Genomic DNA, 18,153 nt, shown 5'->3' on the forward strand with positions numbered 1-18,153 from the left:
GAGAGGAATTACAGGATTGCGTGTGGCTAATGTCCAAGTCATTTCTGAATCAAATCCAAATCCCCTAGCTGCTATCAGGAAAACACTGTATGCAAACCAGCGGGTTCACAACCATCCACTTCACAGCAGGGATGTGCATTCCTCCTCACTGCCCTGCGAGAATCCTATAATGTGGCTGGAGAAGGGCCAAAGAAAGGCAGAGGAAATGATCAAGGTCGGGAGGGGGCTGTTAAATTTGTATAAATTCTTGTCTGCCAGGATGAATGTGGAAGAGGGAGCTGATGAAAGTCTACACAATCAAAAGGGCATGAGTAGAGTAAACACGGAACTTTTATAGCCAGATGCTGTTACAACCCGGAGTAGGGGAGAGGGTGGTGGAGGTAACACCTTGAAGATTTCAGAAATAAATTTAGGATAAATAAAAGCACCATTTAATCAGTATATAGTAAACTTTTGTCACTCATTACTTCAAGAATTGTTAAAGGATGAAAATATATAGAACTCCAAAAGATGGTTTGCATAATATCAAGTCTAATAGTTCAATTTTATGTTTTGAGACCATATTACTATACTTTTGAGTTTAAGGATATGGCCTTGCTTAATGTGCACTTGATTTCTGCTGCTGTTAAGCAGAACACCGGAGTAGATTGGCCAAAGGTGAAACCCAACTCTGTGTTTCTTATATTCCCCTTACAAAAAAAAAAAACTGGCCAGGGGCAGGCCCGGTGGCACAAGCGGTTGGGTGTGCGCGCTCCGCTGCGGCAGCCCGGGGCTCGCTGGTTCGGATCCCGGGTGCGCACCGACACACTGCTTGGCAGGCCATGCTGTGGCGGCGTCCCATATAAAGTGAAGGAAGATGGGCACGGATGTTGGCCCAGGGCCGGTCTTCCTCAGCAAAAAGAGGATTGGCAGATGTTACCTCAGGGCCGATCTTGCTCTCACACACACACACACACACACACACACACACACACAAACAAAAAACAAAAAACAAAAAAACTGGCCAAAGTCATATCATATAGGTGTACAGAAATGCAACCCTCCAACAACTCGAAGGATTCAAGTGTGCTGCTAATGTCTTACATAAAACCTAGAATACTGTTGGCTCTCTAGAGTGTTTCTTTAGTTTTTTCTGCACTTGATTTACGTCTGAATAGCATAAATCTTTAGTCAGCCTTATAACCTGTTTGCTCGAAGAACAGGAGAAACCTGTATTTTTTTTCACCTTTGTGCACCACCCATCCATCTCCCTAATTCCCTAAAACAAAAACGTTGTGCCTTACCCAAATTTGGGGCTTAACGTTTACTGACTTAAATGTGATACATTTAATGTTTTATCTACCTGAAGTCTTCATTGCAATTCAGTTGATTATAACTATTCCACCCCAAACAGCACAATTTCCAGAACAAAGTTTTATGAAATAGCGTTACTTTTCTTTATTTCTAATGTTAGTTATTGATCTAACTAAACATCCATCTCATTGCATTATAAGCAATCCACATTTTTTTCAATCACAGTACCTTGAGAAACTTTGTCAAATGTCTTTCTGAAATCAAGATGCACAATGTTTTACTCTACTAATCTCTTCTGTCAAACAGATGATGATGTTGGTTTGGCTTGACTTTCTTTTGGTGAGCTCTTGCTTATCTCTAGAGATGTCTTCTATTGTCCCATAGTTCGCAACCATCTGTTTAACAACCTTTTCTAGAATACAAATATAATACAGTGCATTACATAAACAGTCAAAAAACTTTGGCTGAGAGAATTATTGCTCAAGCTCATGGATGAAGGATGTACTACTCAATATTCCACTATGCAGTCAGTCCCCTGGCATGGTCATCACTTAGCAGATCCCTTCCCAGGGGCAGAGTCTTCCTTTCCTCTCCTTCCCTTTCTTCTTCTTTCTTCCTTCCTTTCATAAAATCTTATGAAGGGCTTACTATCTGCCAGGGGAGAAGGGAGATACAGAATACGGCATCTAGTTCTGAGTAGAAATGTTGAAAGAGATGAGAATATACTGAACAATCTTGTATATTATTATCTTTTTAAATAACCAGTACCATATTTTAAAAATTTACTTAAGATACACTTGTCTAATGCTTACTATGTTTTAGACATTGTTTTAAGGACTTTACAGTCATTAACTTACGCAATCTTGATAACAACTTTAGAAGGCAGGAACTATTATTATCCCCACCTTACAGATGAGAAAACTGAGGCACAAAGTTGGTAAGAGGTGGAGCCTGGATTCAAACCCAGGGAATGTGGCTCCGTGGTCTGTGCTTTTAGCCCCTGTACTATGCAGCTATAGAAGTATGAGGAGAAATGTCCACAGGGCCAAATCACCGTTTGAGGCCCGTTTCAACAGAGAAGACAATACAAAGAAAATGAAGGGAGAAAGAAATAAACAACAAGCATAAAAGAAAGCATGGATGTGCAAAACCAATCAGATGTCTCTTATCACAACATGTAGAGAACACGACAGGACTTCAGGGCTGCAGATACCTTTCATGTTAAAAGTCTCTTAGGGTTGAGACGCTGCAACGGGGCACTATAGTCAGCCAATCTTTCCTAGAAATCTCTCTTCTTCTAAACTTACCTGTACCGAACTAAAAACTTTTATTCTGCCCTTTCTGTTAGTAAGAGCGGCAGCCTAACTCGCAGGCTGCTTCTCCTCAAATTATGCCCTGTGATAGTCTATTTCTCCTCTCTGTTTCCCAGTGATTATATGATAACTGGAGCGATATGCCACGTTTGTTTGTCCTATCATAACATGATACTATTCCACATTTATTTTTTACAACCCCTTGTGCTTTCTTTCACCAGGCTGCCTAAAATGGAATCCGGATCAAGCACACTCCAGGCATCGCCACAGCGATACAGCGGCCAGGGAACACAGCAAATGCTCCTTCGTGCTGGGATTTTGTAAGTTCTAAAAGTACAAGTTAAAGCTGAAGTGAATCTTCTGTTTAAAAAGACCCAGGACACTTCTCTATTCATATTACAAAAGATAATATGTGTTTTTAAACCTTTTACGCAGTGGAATTCTTTTAGGTAAGATTTTGAAAACTGAAAAATCCCTCCCATCTGGGTGGAATCTTGAACATTTTCACAGACAGCCCTGCACCTCTTAAAAAGCTAAATATATTAAATATAAAAGGAGTACCTGGAGTTTCCCAAGTAAGTACTTTTCAGAGAGTAATACTTTATTGTGCAAGGCTGCAGTTCACATATTCCGGAAGAAGTAAGCAGGAAAACTGGCAAGCTTTAAACTACTACTTTAATAATAAATATAGAAGTGTTACTGGACTATTAACGTGGATGTCAAAGCTATTGTTTGATATTTTAGTAATTTTCAAAAATGAATGTGAATTCTTTTTTTTAAAGTTATCTAAAGAATTAAACTTTTTTGGGGACGATGATCCCAAATTAGATCAGATAAGGGAGGCTGTCAGATAAGGGAAGGATATCAAATAGCACCTATTGCAAAGTTTGAATTCAGTAGAGCTCCAAAAAGACAGAATTCATATAAAGAATACATGGGAAACTTTTGGCTTTTTGGTTTTCTTCAGATCCTTTTTCTCCTTGGAGCTTGATTCTCTTTCCTATGACAGGAAGGGTTCCAGAACTATTGTACAGGAAGGTTTAAGGGTGCCATTTCCCCTTCCCCAATCCTTCCCTCTCTGCATCCCAGAGTAGCTATTAGGAAATGCCTGAGTGGTACAAGGTGTCCTTTGCCTCTGTGAAGGGAAACCTTCCGGATCCTTTTTATTAGTAGGAATATCTGACAAGGCAGGGATCAGATAATTTTTTTCTAAATTGAGGGACTTCAGCCACATCCTTCTATGACCCAATGCAACCCCAGATTTTGGAGAAAGCTGCCGGAAGGGAAGGATGGGTAAAGAGCCCTGGATGGTCAATACTATTCTGAAATATGATATAATCCCTCGGACTCATTATTTTATTTAATGGAATGTCTGTCATTGTTGATGAACAAAACGTTTTATTTTATCAAAGCTGTGTCACCCAGGGACTTCATATTCGAAAGAAATTTCATTTTGCATTGGTTCCTAAATTAAATTTTCTTTTTCTACATCCTGATTGTGCAAATCTTTCTTTTCCCCACATTGAACCAATATGTGGCTTTCATGATTAAGCAACACAGGAACTACTGTGTGTTGTGAGCACCTCACCCCTCTCTTTAAATCAACACGTTGTCTAGGTAGTCCTACTTGGACTATTTAAATACATACTTAGCATTTTTAAAGCACCTAATTTATATCTAACCTGACAAAGTCATGACTGTACAAAGAACAGTGACACCAGTGGACTCAAATGGAGACTGCAACTCAAAGGCACAGAAGAATCCATCAAGTTCCATTCCTGCCCCCAGACCAATAAAGAAGGGCTCTGGTACTGTGAACCATGTGGCACAGTGTTGTCTTTGTGGTCAGCCATCTTGATTTAGTCCTCACAATAATCTCATGAGATATATGGTATTTTCTCCTTTGTTATACATAGGACAAAAAGTCCAGAGAAGTTAAGTAATTATCTCAGTTTCCCATAGCTGCTAAACAGTAGAACTAGAATCTTCCCGTCCAACCTCAAATTTCATGATTTTTTTTCCCTAGTATATCTAGATCCAATCACCTACCAATCTGACAATGACTAAGCAATACTGGCACAGATAGTCTTTGCTCACCAAAGGCTCATCCTCCTTCCTTCTTCCATTCTAACAAAATCCTTATGTGTTGAAGTAACAGGTAGAGATTCCTTTCCTTAAGGAGGCTATGCTCATCCTCCCTTGTCTAGGGGTTGAATCATGCTTGATTCAAACTAAATCATCTTAAACTCGTCATCTTTGTCTCATTTCCCTTGACTAGTGATTGACAGATGAGTGGCCATGGGTAAGGGGCCAAGGAAATGTAAGGCAAAGACTGCTAGCTAAGACTTCTCGTTCAGAATTAAAAGACAAAGAAGAGGTCTTTTGCTCCTGTACTTTAAGTCCTGCCTCTAATGTGTACATGATTCTTGGTGGTGCAGTAGCCACCCTGCGACCATGAGGCAACAAGGATAGGGAGGAAGGCTAATGTGCTAAGAATAGTAAAAGTAAAGACAAAAATGGCATATGCCCTTGATGCCAGCATTGAACAGTGAATTCAAGAGCAACACCTGCCTTCCTTTAGATGTCTTCATATTTGAGACAAAGTAAGCACTTAATGATCTAGGCCATTAATATGGTATTCTATTACTTCTAGCTGAACATATTCACTATGAATATAGTTGTAAAGTCAACATCTTAGAATAGAATGTGCTGTTTGACTTATGATGCAATAAGCTTTTGTTTGCGTTGGCTACTTCGATGATGCTGAAAACACCTGAGTCCATTCAGCAGTAAAGCAGACCCAAATATGCACTCTTCTCTTACAGATCGTTAATGAATAACCCTTTTCTAGATGAGGATTTAAAAAAATGTCGGCACATGTCTATGTTGTAGACTTTACTGCACATTTCAAATTTCAGTGTAAAAGTCTCCCTATCATGTCACTAAGATACTCAAAATATTTCCTTAACTAGAAGTCTTCATCTGCATAGATTTAATGAGTGTTTACTGTGTGCTAAGTTCTGTGCAGAGTGTGGGGATTCAGAAATGACAAGACAATACCCTTGCCTGGAGAAGCTCGGTCTAATAGTGGACATGGAAAGGGTAAACAAGTATACATTAAAATAAAGTGTTGGGAGCAACTTCTGTCTGTAGGAGACAGGAAAGACATGAAAAAGGAGAGAGAAGGGGACATCTAGCTGGGGCTATGAGATATGAGCAAGAGTTTGGAGGAAAAGCAGGGCAAAAGCCATTTAGAGAAAAGGAAGCAGTATTTGTAAAGACAGGGAGTCATAGAATGGTACGAGGTGTTATGGGAGTAGGGAGAATACGCAGAGGAGTCAGGATGATGGGAGAGGAGACCAGAGCAAGTCAGGATGATAGGAGAGGAGACCAGAGCAGACGGCTCAGCAGACCGTGAACTGCCTTAGATGCCCTGATCAACTGCTTCGAGTTTATCCTGTAGACAATGCAGAACAATAGAAGGTCTTTAAACAGTGGAAAGATAGAATCAGATTTGGAGAGATTATTCATTATTTCAATGTTTTTCTACAATATAAATATAATACATAACCATATAAAAGTCTAAACAATACAGAAGTATATAAAATGTAAAGTATACAAAAACGGAAAGCTTCTTTGCCTTCACACCTATCCTCTCTCAGGAGAAGCTCCTAGTAATATTTTGTGTGTATTCTTCTAGATTTTTCTTTTCTATGCATACTGTGTCATCTATTTTATTTATTTATTTTTCTGTATCCATCTCTATCTCCCTCTGGCTGTGTATGTATCTATCTTTTTAACAAAGACAGATCCACAAAGAAAGATAGGATAACAAATATAGGATATATTTATAGCATACTGTTTTACCTACGAGTATATTGTGGATATCCTTCCCTGTCAGCCTATGTAGATTTATATTTCATGGTTCTTTTTTTTTTTTTTTTTTTTTTAAAGATTTTATTTATTCAGTTTTTTCCCCCCAAAGCCCCAGTAGATAGTTGTATGTCATAGGTTCACATCCTTCTAGTTGCTGTACGTGGGACTCGGCCTCACGTTGGACGGAGAAGTGGTGCCTCGGGGCGCTCCCGGGATCCGAACCCGGGCCGCCAGCATCAGAGCGCGCACACTTAACCGCTAAGCCACGGAGCCGGCCCTATTTCATGGTTCTTAATGTCTATATAGTAATCTACAACAGGGCAGCCTATAGGGCAAATCAGCACATCCCTGTTTTTGTCAATAAAGTTTGATTGGAACACAGCCACACTCATTTGTTTATGTATTGTCTACAGCCACTTTCTTGATATAAGAGCAGAGTTGAGTAATTATGATAGAGACCCCGGCCTGCAAAGCCTAAAATATCACTATCTGGCCCTTTACAGAAAAAGTTGGCTGATTCTTGGTCTGTAATATATATGCACTAGAATAAATTTCATCATTTCTGTATTGACAGACATTTAGGTCACTCAACTGTTTTGTCACAAATAAAACTGTAATGAACATTTTGATATTTTTTTATGCTTTGAAGTGAGTGTTTCTGTAGAAGAGTTTTCTAGAAGTGGATTTGCTGTATTAACAGATTTTCTTTCTTTTTTTTTTCTTTTTTGGAGAGAATCCTGGTGGCAGTGTGAAGAAGAGCCTGGAGCCAGGAGTCTTAGGCAAACGGATCAATTAGAAGGCTATTCCTATCATCTAGGCTAGAGATGATGCAAGTCCAAAGGCGGGAATGGACAGAGGTGTTAGAATTCAAGAGAGATTCAGGAGGAAATATTGAGAATACCACATTGGATGAAGTCAAGGTGGAAGCAGGGGGTGTTAAGATGCTTCTGGGGTTAAAATGCCTCTGAAATCAAAAGGTTGGGTAACTCAGCCACTGAAAAGGAAAGATAAGCACCATCAGAAATGTGAACTTAAGGCAGTATATTTTACTTGACTATCACTTTTATGACAAATTGATGTAAAACTCACATGCGTACTTTCATTATGTGATAAGTAAGTGTGATTGTGAACAAAGGTTTGGATTTTTTGTATTACCAGTGTTGGTTATTTTAAATCCAAGAGTTCCCTGTATGGCCATCATCGCCCATCGATCTTTCCACTTTCCTGTCCATCGTGAGCCTTCCCTTGGTCCCCCAGGCAGCCATCTCCATTGCAATCCTCTCCCTCATCCACCATAACAGTGGATGACACTCCTAAGGCAAGCATCCTAAAATTATGATTACTGAAATGTTTATCCAGGTGCCTCACTTTCTTCTGAATCACATTTTCATAGGAAGTCACATATTTCCTGTGTATATCCTCACACCACAAGTTAAACATATTTTCACATTTCACTAAAATTATCTCTTTCATTGATGGCCATTTTTCACAAAGGAATAAATTTTCCATGTCACAGGCATTACTGATTAGGCTAAGATTACCAGAGGGCCACAAGGTCACATGAATATATAAACATGGATACTGTCTAGGCTCACCCACTAGTCTTGGAGCCCATTCAGATTTAGGCCTCCACAAACTTACATTCATTGATTTTGAGAGCAACAACACATGGTCGAAATAAAAACTAATAAATCCAAAAATGCCACAGGTCAGCTACACTCTCCAAGTGCAGTGGCATTTTCCACAGTGGAGTGTTCAGCATGTTTTAATATAGAGCTTTTGCGAGTATTAAACCAGAGTGCTCTAAAATCTAAAAAGAACTTTAGAAATGAGGTAATATTACATTTGTGGTTGGTTTGTTTGTTTTTTGTTGCTGCAATTTTTAGGAGGAAAGGAGCCCCCATAACAGACAGAATTTGACCAATAGAAAGCTAAGTGTTGCTCTGAAAGGAACAGGTGGACCCTGAACAAATAATTCTGAACCCTGAGAAGAAAAAGTGATGTAATTACTGAGTGAAGTAGAAAGAGAAGAGCTTTGGCAACAAAGCTGACAGCAAAAAGTCATGATCCTTTTTGGAATATGGTGCTGTACAACTGTTCTACATGCTGAATAGGTGAGTAATCAAATTACCAAAATTCACATTTTATGTATGTATGTATTTAGTTAGTTAGTGAGGAAGATCAGCCCTGAGCTAACATCCATGCCAATCCTCCTCGTTTTGCTGAGGAAGACTGGCCCTGAGCTAATATCAGTGCCCATCTTCCTCCACTTTATGTGGGACGCAGCCACAGCATGGCCTGACCAGTGGTGCGTCAGTGCGCACCAGGGATCCAAACCCGGGCCGCCAGCAGCGAAGTGTGTGCACTTAACCACTACGCCATGGGGCCAGCCCCCAAAATTCACATTTTAAAGCAAAGATCTTGGGGCTCTCTCAATCTGTGAGAACCGCAACCGTGATACTAAAGTTCTTAACTCTGAGTGACATAACAATGTAGATGCCTTTGCCTAAGACCTTTGAGATCAGGTTCAGGGAACTGCAGACAGGCCTGATCAAAGCCCCGTTAGGCCAGCTACGGGTGCCACAGGCACAGGTGACAACACACAGCTGTCCTTTGCTATGGATAGCCTAGGTTCTCCTTACGCTGGGAGCGAAAAGCAAATGCATCACAGTCCCCACCACTTCCCCCATAAAGCAACTGCATTAAAGAAGAAATTCAAAACACACATGTGTGAAATCATGCAGGACATATTCTGGAGGGAAAAAATCACTGATGTTCTAGCCTGGCCGCCATGGAGAAGTAAGGCAAAGAAGAGGCTCAGGATATGGGAAAGAGTTAAATCTGGAAAATGTTCCCAGCCCTCTACATCTCTTCACAAGCAATCTCCACAGCGTGTAAGGGTTTCAATGAAGGAAGCCTCAGATAAAGAAAAATAAGAGAATTCCAAACTACTAACAAAAGTTTAGAATTAAAAATTCCTCCCACTTTTTTTTTTTTAGAATTTAGAATCTGCCTCTAGAATTTATTTAATTCTGCCCTGAAGTTAGTTTTTCACACGTTTTCACCAAGTTGAGTTCTCCTTGAAGACATGATTCCTGCTTTATTCATTTTTGTGTGTGTGTGTGTGTGAGGAAGATCAGCACTGAGCTAACATCTGATGCCAATTCTCCTCTTTTTTGCTGAGGAAGATTGGCCCTGAACTAACATCCGTGCCCATCTTCCTCTACTTTATATGAGACGCCGCCACAGCATGGCTCTACAAGCAGTGCGTCGGTGCACATCTGGGATCCGAACTGGCGAGTGCCGGGCTGCCGCAGCGGAGCGCGCGCACTTAACTGCTTGCGCCACCGGGCCGGTCCCTTTATTCATTTTTGTATCCCCTCTTCACCCTATCCTTTCCCAACTCCAGGAACCATCTGGCCTCTATTAGGCATAATAACGGTTATATAACTTTACTCTATCCTGATAGTCAAGTCTTTATTTCAGTGTTTTCCAGAAAAAGTATTAGCTTTAAACAGCTCGATGGGGTACAATGCTTCCAAAGTGAACGCTAATCCAGAGGTATGCTTTATAAGAAAAAATGTCTACTGCCAAATAGATGTGAAAAATGCAGCATACTCTATTCTCCTCATGGAAAGTCACAATGCACATTAGCAAATTAAAGGCTATGAGAAGACCTGCAATGAAGAGATCAGTTCAGCCCTGTTTAGCCTCATCTCTCTTATTTTGTTGAAGAGGAATACTTTTTTGTTTTAATCATTTCTGTTGACATACTCTGGAATTATTGTACTTTTGCACTTTGCTACTCAAAGTGTAGCCCATGGACCAGCAGCATTGACATCGCTGGAGAGCTTGTTAGAAATGCAGACTCTCAGGCCCCACCCCAGCCCTGCTGAGCCAGAGGCGGCACTTTAACAAGATACCCAAGGTGATTCACACTCACATCGACATTCACAGAACACACCTGAGGAAACTCTGGTGTACTGGAAAGGGCTTTAGCTTTGGAATCAGAAAAATCCATCTGATTCCATCAATTACAAATTGTGTGACCTCCTGCAAGAAAATAGGTAACTTGCTTCGTCATTGTGAAGATAATATATATATATATATATTACCTGACACGTGACAAAGACCAAATAAATTATATAAATTAACATTATGAGTCTTATTCATGCTCTATGTACACTTCACTCATTATACACTCATTATATATTATATAATATATATAATTATAGTTATTCATTTCAAATGACCACCAGAATTGATTTGTTAATAAATTTGATTTCTCGATTCTAGAAGGTTAGTATAATCAACGTTTACTGAAATGGAAGGGGAATTTCATAACCCAGAAAGTCCCTTTACTTCTTCAGGGGAGTTTTTTTTTATTAGAGGGACCTACACTTTTAGCGGAACGGGAAGCTGTTTTACAGAAGTCTGAGATGTTTCTCTTCTGATTGCTTCCCCACTGTTCCTCTGTAGGAGACACGGAGGACACAGAATTGAAATTTAAGCCTCATGCCTGAAATGTTTAGATTCCTGAGAAGCACATATTTTATGCCATTAAATTCATACTCTAATATTTAATTAGTAATTCAACTTCAGTTTATCTTAGCATATAAACAATATCCATTTTTTAAAAAAATCACACCAGTCTGATTTTCATGTCTCATGTAGCAGACATTTACTGAGCTATTATCAGAAAGAATATACACAAGTCAGTTGGGAAAGAGGTAAAACTAAATGAAAAAAATGCTGATTTACAAGCAAAAATCCTTTCTGTCCACATTCTCTATTTTTGCTACATTATGTAATATATATCCCGTGAACTCCATTTGTATTTTGTACCCACGCATGCTTTAAATGGCTAAAACTTTTATTTTTTCTTAAGATTATAAAGTCCTAAAAATTATGTTTCAATCTCTCTACATAGAACCTTTCTGTATTATATATTTATGTATTATATATCATATATAACACACATACATACAATGGATATTTTCAAATGCTCAGAAGGTCCTTTCCCAATTACCTCTCTTTAAATCTCAAAATATTTCCATAGAGGTGGAAGAGACATGTAGTATTTTCTTTTAACCAGGCCCTGGGGGGTTTAAGGGACTTGCCAACAGATACACAATGTTTTTACAGGCAAAGCCAGGAAAAGAACTCACGGTTTTCGTGTATGTTTTTTTGTTGTTGTTGTATTCCACCCCTTTGCTAAACCTACTATTCCATCAAGATTAAGTCTTCTGGAAGTTTGGTTCTGAAGTGTGGGAGTCTGCACGTTCTTAAAGTAGCTTAGCTGGTTGGAAACTTGACTGCCTTTCTTATGTAGAAACCATTTCCCCATGCACCTGGCCAGGAAGGTCAGTACGACTTGTGACTGCAGGAGCATGCGTGTTCTTCCATCTGGATTTTCTTTTTTTTTTTTGTGAGGAGATCAGCCCTGTGCTAACATCTGCCAATCCTCCTCTTTTTTTTTTTTTTGCTGAGGAAGACTGGCCCTGGGCTAACATCCGTGCCCATCTTCCTCCACTTTACATGGAATGCTGCCACAGCATGGCTTGCCAAGCGGTGCGTTGGTGCACGCCCAGGATCCGAACTGGCGAACCCCAGGCCGCCGCAGCAGAGCATGTGCACTTAACCGCTTGCGCCACCGGGTCAGCCCCTCCATCTGGATTTTCTATATCTAATGTCACGAAGACAGAGCACTCCGTGAGAGGAAGGGCTGCATATTTTATGAACTCTCAACAGCTCCCTATGTATGCTTAACAAATATCAAGTAAAAACAAAAATGACTTTAAGAGTTTACCACATCCTAAAGTTGAAGAGGGTAATATTTTAAACTTCTTGATTCGCACTGTTGGTAGTCTATATTTATTTATTATGCTTAAGGGACCCTGGTTATCCATCTTGTATTTCAACCAGCCTTGGCTGAATACACTGTGATACATGTATTGTTTTTTTATTTTGTTTTCCTTCCATTTTATTTTTCCTATATGGCATCACGTTGATTTATGGTAACCCCACATTTAATGATAAGCTCTCAGAATTTCAGTTATTTATACATACCATTTCTTCTTACTTATCTCTCCCATTTCTAGCATTTATTTTTGTTAAGAAAATACCCATTCATTTTATTAAATTTATTTTATGGCCAGTTTGATTTTTTTCCCAGTTTCCCATACAAATGAATGCTGAATTTGCTGGCCGCTCGAGGGCCTTTCTGACATATTTCATACCTTCTTACATCAAATAAAACAGATGAAAGTCAGTAGTTGGGCTCTTCCCCGACAAAGCATTTTTTGTGTAAGAAGAGAAGTAGACTTCCATTTTTATGACCAATCTGACACCAGCAACATCAAGAGATTCAACTACTGGTCTTTTGCCCTAAAAATGTGTTTTCAGCTTATTTCTGTCAAATGTCACAGACTGTCAAAGTCTGCATAGGTTCCTATTGTCTGTTGCTATAAACAATTAGCATTACAAACGTCATAACAAGAAAATAATAAAGCATTAACCGGACCTGACCCCGAACAGGACTTATTGCCATAGTGATGAAGACTTAAACAGCCAGCTAGCCCAGGGGCCAAAGGCAAAGGGACCTCTGCGTTTCCTAGGAGGCAATGGAGAGTAACAGGAAGGGCAGAGATGGATTCTCAGGCTCCATGAATAGAGGTCTGTAGAGAGGTTTGCTGGCTTCTGCAGTGGAAGATCAACATTTACCTGGAGAAGCCAGGGAAGCAGAACTGTAGCACCACTAGTACCTTCTGGAACACTGATTAAGGCACCACATGACTGGTGCAGTCTCCTCCTCCCTAAAATGAGGGAATAAAACGATGATCTCTAGGTCCCTTTCATTTCCAGACTGTTGTAAGTCTATGATTCCAGATGGGCCTAGGAATTTCTTTTTCTGGAATATTCTCAGTTGTAGAGTATGGAAAAAGGCAGAGAAGAGTTTTCTAGAGTCATACAATTTTACCTCAGTGGTAGCCAGTCAACTGCATGACTAAATTTCTTCACGTGATCATGCTTGTTATCCAACAAATGGCAATTTCAGGCTCAGTGAACAAGACTCTCTTGAATAGTAACTATGTGGAATATGTCTTTATTCCACAATTTGTTCAGAGTTTGTCAAGCCAAGAGATGAATCTGATGAGAAGTGGCTAGAGAATAGCCTCTTTTTGCCAAAATTATTCTATTGAGTTAATGCAGCCTAATTTATCAACCCATTATGCTATAGTTGGACATTCAGAAGCTAACAAAATTGTTTTCTGTTACGAAAAACTGCAGGCACACACAGAAAGGACATGAAGGGATTTCATGTCAGAGGGGTCTTCGACAGCAGCTATTTAAAACTCTTTTGGATTCAAACCCCTATTCCATTTCATCACCTTTTCCATACCCAAGTCTCAAGACCAATACACACATCCCAGCAGCTGATGTGCTCCACAGAATTCACTGAGAAAGCAGACCACTTCAGATGGAAACACAGTCAACGTCCACCCACCACACAGCTTCTGTGCTAATTCAGTCCTCTTTGCCTTTTGTTCCAATGGAAGAGGAGAGTCTTGTACGTGCAAAGGATAACTCTTCCAACTCAGCATCAATTTTATCATTTTTGGCTCAGATTTTCAACATTCACTTTAAGGGGCCCTACTATTAAGTTATCATTCTTAAGGAGGAATAGAAAACAACATAAAAATAGATAAATGAATGGAGATGGCACAGTAACATAAATCACTACCTCTTGCACAATGGGGAAGGAGTTGTCAGCAGCATCATTCTATAATATTAATGGCTGCCTTACCCCGCCAAGGAGTTAATGAGATAAAAGCTCACTGAGGACAAAGGTCCTAGGTTGCCTGTCTTTTCATTCCTAGTGCCAGAACATGGAAAATAATTAATGTTTTTTTTTTTTTTTCCTCTGAACATTGAAGGAATTCACAGCAGCACTTTTTCAGAAGGGCCCAATCTCCAGACCACAGAGAAGAATATTTACTGCCTTCCATTTGATAGTACTGTGGTGCTTTCAAAACATTCCTACATATATTGATGCATTCGAGATTACTATTTGTTCAACATAGTATTGAGGAGACCTCTATATTTGTCTAGACTATGCTGCTAATTAACTACCTGACTTGAAATAGGATTCATTTCTCTGCAACTACTCGATTTTATCATCTGTAAAATGGAAATACATTTCACAGAATAGCTGTGAGATTTAAATGGTATTATATAATCATGATACTCTGAAAAGTCAAAGGAGCTGTTTGAATGCTGGGCATTCTTTTATATGCCTCCAAAGCAGTTAGTACAGGGCCCACTGGAAACCTAGTAAATGTTAATGACAGTTTGTCACGTTTTTCATTTACTGGCTCCCAATACTAAGGCTACTGCTTTGTTTCAGTTAAAGGTAGTGGTTGTTCTTTTTTGTTTGCTTGTTTTCTTTGTTACAACATGCTAATTTTCTGTATATGCACCTTGTGCTTGTGGAAAAATAAAAAAGCAAGAGGGAAAAGGGGAATAAAATTTCTTCATGGGCTCCGTTTGGAGCATTTTAATAGCTCTCTTCTTAAAACCCTATATTTGCTAATGCTCTTAAAAGAAAAATAGACCTCAAAAATGCCACAGAATTCTATAAGGGTTTTATAATTATGACTATAAAAGGATAATTATCTTTGCCATTCTTACATAGCATCTGATAACAACAGGAAATTTCATGTTTGACACATTTTCAACTTGTGATTCACTATGGCTCTTACAGTCTTACTTGGTTCCAACCATTTGTATCATAACATGTGGCTTAGTTCCTTTCTAAAATTTAATACCTTCTAGTTTCATTTAATTTTACTTACTTTATTTGTGATCACTCACCCTATTTGCCAAGGATATAATTAGCTCTAATCTTATATTTTGAGATTATGATTCCCTTTGGATTTTGGTATCATCTACAAATTTAATGAACATGCTTATTATTGCCCCATTCCTGTCACTGGTAAAACTGTGCAGAAAGATTAAGGCAGAAAGCAGAGCGAATGCAAATATCAGAAAATGTATTTCATTTATCTGCCATGTTAAACACAGGCCCAAATTCTCATATATTAATTAGTATGAACATATTATAAATGCCTTTGAGACCCTTTATTCATTCATTCAATAGATTTTTTTTTAAGCACCATCTATGTACCACACTGGTGGCCTAATGGTTAAGATTCTGTGCGCTTAATGCTGCAGCCTCCAGTTAGTTTCCCGGTCAGGGAACCACATCACCTGTCTATCGGTTGTCATACTGTGGTGGCTACAGAGGCTGCATGTTGCTGTGATGCTGAAAGCTATGCCACTGGTATTTCACATACCAGCAGGGTCACCCATGGTGGACAGGTTTCAGTAGAGCTTCCAGACTAAGACAGACTAGAAAGAAGGACCTGGCCACCCACTTCTGAAAAATTGGCCATGAAAACCCTATGAAGAGCAGCGTAGTACTGTCTGATAATAGTGCCGGAAGGTGAGCGGATGGTGCAAAAAGACCAGGCTGGATGTGATAGTTGAACTAGGATTTAAGGAGATGAAAGACTAAGTCAGATTTCTGCTTCTGGTCATGACGGAGTAACAGGAACCGGATTTACTCTCCTGCCTCAACTACAAAACTGGACAAAATATACGAAACAATGGTGACAATGGACAATAGGCAGTGCAGGGCAGGGATCCCCAAGAGAAGAGAAACAAAAGAAGTAAGTCCTATTACTGTCCCCGTTTACTGCCTGGAGAGAGGTTCCAGGCCACAGTCAGGGAAGGGGAATCCAAACAGAGCCCAGGGTTCTCCCTGAGCTGAGGAGACTAAGTTGAGAATTCCTGGAGACCAAGGTGAATAGAATCGGTTGTACGGTGAGGAGAGAGCTGCAAAGAGAGAAAGGTCCAGAAATTTGTCAGGTGTGACTTGTCAGTGCATGTGTCTGAGGAAACTACCTGAGGCCGAGGAAAGGCCTGCAGTAAAGTTGCAGCAAGAGCAATCTCCAGAGCACACAGGACTGGAAGAGTTCATATTTCACCCAGCGCAGGTGGAAGGCCTCCTGAAATACGGGACATCTGGTAGAGCACTCTACAGGGCACTGCCTCAGTAGCAGGGCCAAAGTGGTGTTAGACTAAAGGCCGTTTGGGTCCCTCCTAACAAAGCTTAAAAGTAAGCCTCAAAAAGATTGAAATGTTTCCAGCTTAAATGTATCCCAGAACAAAGATAAAACATTTTAAAGTCATCAAAAACTACAAGTACCCAATGGGGTAAAACTCACAATGTCTGGCATCAAATAAAAAAATCCTCAGACATGCAAACAAGCAGGAACATACAGTACATAATGAAGAGAGAATCAGTAGAAATGAACCCACCATGACACAGATATCATTAGTAGACAAGGACATTAAAAGAGTTTATACACACACACACACACACACATACACCCACTCTGTGTTCAAGAAGGTTAAGGAAAGCATGAACACAATAAAAGAATCATACAAGAAGACTCACATCAAACTTCTAGAGATAAAATATACAACGTCTGGGGTAAAATAAAAAAGAACAGAGCATCAGTGAGCAGTGGAACAACATTAGATGGTCAAATAAATGGGTAACTGGAGTTTCATGAAAGGGGATGAGAGAGGGAAACATAAAATATTTGAAGACATATTGACCACAAAATTTCCAAATCTGATGAAAACTCTAAACCCATAGATTCAATAAGTTCAACAAGTGACAAGAAAAACAAATATGAAGAAAACTACACCAAGGAACAGCATAATTAAATTGTTTAAAACCAGTGATAAAGAGAAAATCTTAAAAGCACCTGGAGAAAAAACACAAATTATATACAGTCATGCACTGCGTAACATTTTGGTCAACAATGGACTGTATATATGACAGTGATCCCATAAGATCAGTACCATATGGCCTACATATGTGGTAGGCTATACCATCTAGGTTTGTGTAAGTACATTCTATGATGTTCGCACAAGGATGAAATCGCCTAATGACACATTTCTCAGAAGATATCTCTGTCATTAAGCGATGCATGACTGTAGAGGAATAAAGATAAGAACGACATCAGACTTCTGGTCAGAGTCAACGCAAACTACAAGTAAATTGAGAAACCCCTTTAGATTACTCAAAGAGAAACATAACCTGTCAACCTAGAATTCAGAGTCAAAGAAACTATCTCACAAATAGCAAGACGGATAAAGAGAAGAGAAGGAGTTCATAGGGGAAGAAGGGGCTAGCGTAAGAAAAGGTGAGTAGGTACAAAGATGTAGCATGAATTCAGGGAACAGATAGGAAAGGAGTGGCATGCAGGGGAGTAAATGGAGGGTCAGGGGTGGACATGAGGGGAAAAGATAGCTTAGCAGCAGATCGAAGAACCTCTTAACTTTCAAGCTACAATAAGGACACTATTTTTTTTCAAGCAAAATGAGGACTTCAGAGAAAATTTTAAAATGGGATGATATGATGCACAGTATTTTAGAAAACTTGTTCTGAATAAAGACTGGAGAACCAACTAGTGAGGTAAATTTTGAAGAAATAAAATATATATATGTAAATGTATAAAATCATATATTAGATAACAATATTATATATTATAGAAAATCTGTGTAATTATTTTAAATACAAGTTTGAAATATATTA

At 39.3% G+C, this 18,153-nt stretch overlaps 1 protein-coding gene across 6 annotated transcripts in view; it reads right to left on the minus strand.

Annotated features, from left to right (window-relative positions):
- Positions 1–18,153, minus strand: part of CHRM3 (cholinergic receptor muscarinic 3) — a 473,044-nt gene that overhangs the window by 118,287 nt on the left and 336,604 nt on the right. For 2 of the 6 annotated variants that reach the window (XM_087431903.1, XM_087431904.1), the window contains one exon: positions 1,522–1,705. The exons of the other annotated variants lie outside the window; for them this stretch is intronic. The gene's annotated coding sequence lies outside the window, so the exon portion shown is untranslated. The remainder of the gene's footprint in view (positions 1–1,521; positions 1,706–18,153) is intronic. 6 annotated transcript variants of the gene reach the window in all.

This window comes from Ceratotherium simum, chromosome 6 (assembly GCF_057802395.1).
Source record: "Ceratotherium simum simum isolate JZ-2026a chromosome 6, ASM5780239v1, whole genome shotgun sequence".
NCBI classification, from domain to species: domain Eukaryota; kingdom Metazoa; phylum Chordata; class Mammalia; order Perissodactyla; family Rhinocerotidae; genus Ceratotherium; species Ceratotherium simum.